Genomic DNA, 6,609 nt, shown 5'->3' on the forward strand with positions numbered 1-6,609 from the left:
ATAATATGCCTTTCATTTCCAATATAACCATTGCAAGGAAATAAAGGACAATATAAACCATTTCAAGGAAATAAAGGCCAATCACTGGCCATGAAAGTCAAGAGCCATTGTGGACTCTGCAGTAGTAGCTCAGAGGTCTCACTTTGAGAGAGAGAGAGAGACTCTCTACCTGATCCCTGAGATATTTGTGAGGTTTAATTTAAGGTGTCACCTTGGCTGGATTAAGAAATACCTAGAGAATTGGTAAAGCATTACTTGTGGGTGTATCTGTAAGGGAGGGTGTTTCCAGAGGAGATTGGCAGATGAGTCAGTGGAATGAGTGGGAAAAAATCCATCCTCAATGTGGGTGGGCACCATTCCATAGGCTGGGGTCCTGGATAGGACAAAAAGGCAGAGGAAAGGCAAATTCATTTCTCTCTCTCTCTCCTGAAGATAGGACACACTTCTCCTGTCCTTGAACATCAGGGTTCCAGGCTCTCCATCCTTTGGACTCCAAGACTTGCATCAGTGCCCTCTCCCAGGTTCTCAGGCCTTTAATTTCAGATTGAGAATTACATCATTTGCTTCCTTGGTTCTGAGGTTTTTGGACATGGACTGAGCCATCCACCAGCATCAGGGTGTCTAGCTTGCAGATGGCCTATCATAGGACTTCTCAGCCTCCATAAGTGCGTGAGCCATTACACCAATAAATCTCTGTCATATATCTATACAGGTATACCTCAGAGATATTGTGGATTTTGTTCCAGAGCATTGCAATAAAGTGAAGATCATAATAAAGTGAGTCATGCAAATTTTTTGGTTTCCCAGTGCATATAAAAGTTATATTTAGTATATTAAAGTATGCAATATTATGTCTAAAAATAATGTACATATCTTAATTTTTAAAATACATTATTGCTAAAAAACGCTAACTATCATCTGAGCCTTCAGTGAGTTGTAATCTTTTTGCCGGTGAAGAGTCTTGCCTCTATGTTGATGGCTGCTGACTAAACAGGGTGGTGGTTGCTGAAGGTTGGGTTGGCTGTGACAATTTCTTAAAATAAGACAATATTGAAGTTTGCCACATAGATCGACTCCTCTTTTCATGAAATATTTCTCCATAGGGTGCAACGATGTTTGATAACATTTTGCCCTGAGTAGAACTTCTTCCAAAATTGAAGTAAATCCTCTCAAACCTTGCTGCTCCTTTATCAACTAAGTTTATGGAATATCCTCAATCCTTTGTTGTCATTTCAACAGTGTTCACAGCGTCATCACCAGGAGTTGATTCTAACTCAAGAAACCACTTGCTTTGCTTATCCATAAGTAACAACTCCTCATACGTTTAAGTTTTATCATGGGTTTGCAGCAATTCAGTGATATCTTCAGGATCCACTTCTAAGTCTAATTCTCTTGCTATTTTCACCACATCTGCAGTTACTTCCTCCATTGACGTCTTTAACCCTTCTCAAAGTCATCCATGATAGTTGGCATCAACTTTTTCCAAACTCTTGTTGATATTTTGACATCCTCTCATGAATCACAAATGTTCTTAATGGTATCTAGAATGGTGAATCCTTTCCAGAAGGTTTTCAATTTACTTTGCCCAGCTCCATTAGAGGAATCACTGTCTGTGGCAGCTATAGATTTACAAAATGTATTTCTTAAATAATTTAAGACTTGAAAGTCAAAATTATTCCTTGATCTGTGGACTGCGGAGTGGATGTTGTGTTAGCAGGCATGAGAAAAACATTAATCTCCTTGTACATCTCCATCAGGGCTCTTGGGTGACCAGAACCCTTGGGTCCATTGTCAATGAGCAGTAATATTTTGAAAGGAATATTTTTCAGAGCAGTACGTCTCAAGAGTGGATCTAAATGTTCAGATTAGCTGTCATCCAGGCTTTGTTGTTACATTTATGAAGCGGATGCACAGTAGAGTTTGCATACTTTTTAAGGACCCTAGGATTTTAACAATGGTAAATGAGCATTGTCTTCAACTGAAAGTCACCAGCTGCATTACCTCCTAACAAAAGAGTCAACCTGATATTTGAAGCCTTGAAGCCAGGCATTGACTTCTCTCTAGCTATGAAAGTCCTAGATGGCATGGCATCTACTTCCAATAGAAGGCTGTTTCATCTACATTGAAAATCTGTTGTTTACGCTAACCCCCTTCATCAATGATCTTAGTCTGATCTTCTAAATAACTCGTTGTAGCTTCTACATCAGGACTTATTCAAGCATGTTGCATTTTTATGTTATGGAGGTGGCTTCTTTACTGAAAACTCGTGAACCAACCTCTGTCAGCTTCAAACTTTTCTTCTGCAGCTTCCTCACCTCTTTCAGCCTTTATAGAATTGAAAAGAGTTGTTGGGGCCTTGCTCTGGATTGGACTTTGGCTTCAGGGAATGTTGTGACTGCTTTGATCTCCAGTCCAGACCACTTGAGCTTTCTCCGTATCAACGATAAGGCAGTTTCACTTTCTTAACATTTATGTGTTCCCAGAAGTAGCACTTGTAATTTTCTTCACGAACTTTTCCTTTGCATTCATGAGTTGGCTGTCTGTGCAAGAGGCCTAACTTTTGGCCTGTCTCAGCTTTCCATATGCTTTCCTCATTATGCTTAATCATTTCTAGCTTTTGACTTCAAGTGAGAGACATATGACTCTTCCTTTCACTTGAATACTTAAAGGCCTTTGTAGGGTTATTAGTTGGCCTAATTTCAATATTGTTGTGTCTCAGGGAATAGGGAGGCCCCAAAAGAGGGAGAGAAATGAGAATGGCCAGTCAGTAGAGTAGTCAGACCACACACAACATCGATCGATTAAGTTTGCCATCCTATATGGCTGTGGTTCATGGTGCGCCAAAACAATTACAGTAGTAACATCAAGGATCACCATTCACAGGTCACCATAACAGATACAATAATGAAAAAGTTTGAAAGATGGTGAGAATGGTGTCATTTCAACAATGCTCATAACATCCTTAGCAGGTGTAGATTCCATATCAAGAAACCACTTTCTTTGTTTGTTCATAAGAAGCAACTCCTCATCCATTCAAGTTTTATCATGAGATTGCAGCAATTCAGTCACATAATGTGACACAAAGACACAAAGTGAGCACATGCTGTTGGAAAAATGGTGCCAACAGACTTGCTCAATGCAGGATTACCATAAATCTTCAGTTTGTAAAAAACGCAATATCTGTGAAGCACAATAAAGCAAAGTGCAATAAAACAAGATATGCCTATATATACATATCCTATTGGTTCTGTCTCTCTGGAGAACTCTAATACAATATTATAGGTAGTTAAGAAATGACAATCACTAATATTGATATCACAAGCCATATGGCTTAGTAAATATAATGGCCACCATGCATCCTCATGCCTGAGGTCTTCTCACCTAGAAATCTATTTTAATCTACGGCCCTATAGTGAGGAGAGAGTCTGTTTGAGACAAATAAATCTCTCCTAAAATTCAGGAGGTGCATTTTATCAAGGTGAAATTGTCTTTATTGTTCTCTGTGAGAAAGCATCTCTAACAACGAAAAATTTGGCAAAAACAACTTCTTGCCTTCTCTAGTTTGCCTCAAACCTCTACTTGGTGGATGTCTATTGTAAATTAATAGGTCTTTTTTTAACTTCTACTTCATATTTTCAAATGGAGGAAAGAATGTACTTGAGGAGAACATTTTTTCTGTAGAAAACCTGTTCAGTAAAAGTCCTGACACAGGATATTGATATATTGGATATCTTTTGACTCTTTATTTGAGGAAATGGACTCTGAGACTCTTAATATGGGCATTCCATTCAACATATTTGTATGTGTGTGTGTATCTTAATATAATAATAACCAAAGATTAATGGAATGGAATCACAAAAACATAATTACTAAAAGTATTTGTGGGCATATAGTAGGCTTTCAGTGACTTAAAAAATAACAGCAATCACAAGTAATGAGAAATAATTTTGTTCATGGGTAGTAAATATAAAAAGTATGACTGTCATTTAATCATATAGACTTGAGAAAATTGATCAACTTACACAAACTATAGATTCCTCATGAAAATATATAGGTATCAATTATTTTTCTGCCATATGTGGGTATTTTGAAAACTATAAAGCATTATGTATATGTTAGAGGTTCTTAAGGTTTATCAGTATCAGTAAATGATATTGACGTTAAGAAAAGTGTTTTTGTTTATATGTATCTTTTAAAGTTTAATATGTAGCATCATATAGACCAAATATTGTGTGTTGGTCCTTATGACATCATAGGATGCATCATAATCTTTTCATTTCTCTTGTAAAAAGAGTACAAAATAAGGTTTCCACATACCTCAACCAGTTAGAATTTGGTAAGTTAGAGGCATAGGAGAATTAGACTTCAGTTTCCATTGCATTGCAAATAAAACCTTTTCAAAGCTCCTAAGTCTTACTGTCCTTGAAAGTGGAATTGTCCAATGAACAAAGTTAAAACATGAATTTTAACAGTGAGTAAATGAGATTAAATAAATTAAGTAAATGAGATTAAGACTCTAAAAACACATCTTCAGGTCTGATTTCATGTGATTTTCAAGAGTATTCTACATGGAAATATTTTATGTAACATGTATTTGTGTAATTATGTAACACTTTATGTTATATATATATTTTACATATTATGAGAATGAGACTGAGAGGGATTAAATTACTTGTCCAGTCACATAACCAATGAGTATTAGAGGTAGAACTCGAATCAAGGATATTAAATTCATAATCTTTTACTTTGAATTTAATTTTATGCTCTAGACTGCTGAGCCACTGAACTTGGTTTCCTTTCAAATAATCATAGATCTTAACTTGTTACTTCCCTAACAAGTAGTTTTTTGAAAGACCTATTTGTGAACTATACATATGTACTTATATTATTTTGTTTAAGCCACAAATTTCTGGTATATATTTAAAATTATATACTAGTTAGCATCAATACCATTATGATGATTGTCATTATCATTGAAAGTATGGTGATATAATGGTGGATCAAAACATGTACTGTCTCTGTCCATTGCAAAGCTTGCTACATAAGCAAACAGTCATACACATGTATACATACAATGATGAGGAGCTCCTTGAGTCAGAGTTGGAGAGTACTATGAAGGCCTGTAATAGAGTTGTTAGAGTAATGCAGGTCAGGAAAGGTCTTCCAGAGATTTGAAAAATAGGGTGGGGTTAACCAGACAAAGATGGGGGACATGAGTACTTCATGAACAATACAGTAAGCATTAGGGACTAAGAAAAAAGACCAATATGGCTAGAGGGGAAGAAATGAGATGGTTAGTGGATGAGATGAGGAACAACGTAGGCATGGGCCAGACCATGTGGAACATTAGGTCATTAAGTAGTTTCCTTGCTCTACACAAATGTCAATGGAGAGTCATAGTATTAACCAGGGGCTGTGACGTAATCAGATTCTGATTTTGAACAAATCACTCTGGTTTCAGCATACGGGATGAGGTAATAGAAGACCAGCTGTTGGTTCAGGTAGATTAGTAAGAGGATGGCTGCAGCAGTACAGGCAAGAGATAAAGATATCTCAACTGGGGTCGTGGAGGTTGAGATGGAGGGAAGTGGGAAGATTTGGGAGAAAAAAAATCAATAGGGATTGGTGAAGAACTAGATATGGTGGATGATGGAGATGATGCCTTGGCCTTTGGTTGGTAACAATGAAACAGACACAGTAGAATAGGAGTAGGAGTTGGAGGAATTATCAGAAGTTCGGTTTTGACATGAGTTTGAGGAGCTTTTGAGACATCTATTAGGAATTGTTTAGAAAGCAGTTGGATGTATAGGTCTGGGTAGAAATACATATTTCTGTGTCATGTGCATAAAATGATAATGGAAATTATATTACCGTAATATTTTCTAAGCGAGTGTAGTGCTAGAAGAGGAGACAGCCTAGAATATAGCCTTTAGGAAATACAACTTTTATAGGCCAGGTAGAAGAGGATATGCCTGCCAAGAAGACAGAATAGAAGGCAATCCAGGAGTGCACTGTGTCATAGGGTCAATAGAGGGAAGTGTTTCAAGGAGGAAGAAAAGGCCAACGACATTAGGTACCATGGAAATGTCAAGTAAGATGAGAACAGAAAAATGTCTTTTGGACTTAGTTACAAGAAATTCACTGGCAGACTTAGTGAGAGCTGTTTCTGTGGATTGATAGGGCTGGAATCCAAATTTAGGAGAGCTGAGAAGTAAAATGAGGAGGCTAAACTAGATCCTCTCTAATGTCCCTTACAACTCTACAATAATATAATGCTGTGATTTCATGCTGCTGGCCAGAGTCTCCTTTATCACAGATTTCCTTACTTATCCTATTCCTGGTTAATAACACAACTCTTGTTAAAAGAAATGATTTGGCAGGGAGTGGTGGCTCACGCCTGTAATCCCAGCACTATGCGAGGCCGAGGCGGGCAAATCACAAGGTCAAGAGATCGAGACCATTCTGGCCAACGTGGTGAAACCCCATCTCTATTAAAAATACAAAAATTAGCTGGGCATGGTGGTGCGTGATTGTAGTCCCAGCTACTCAGGAGGCTGAGGCAGGAGAATTGCTTGAACCTGGGAGGTAGAGGTTGCAGTGAGCTGAGAT

This window comes from Colobus angolensis, unplaced genomic scaffold (genome assembly GCF_000951035.1).
Source record: "Colobus angolensis palliatus isolate OR3802 unplaced genomic scaffold, Cang.pa_1.0 Scaffold450, whole genome shotgun sequence".
Lineage (NCBI taxonomy): Eukaryota > Metazoa > Chordata > Mammalia > Primates > Cercopithecidae > Colobus > Colobus angolensis.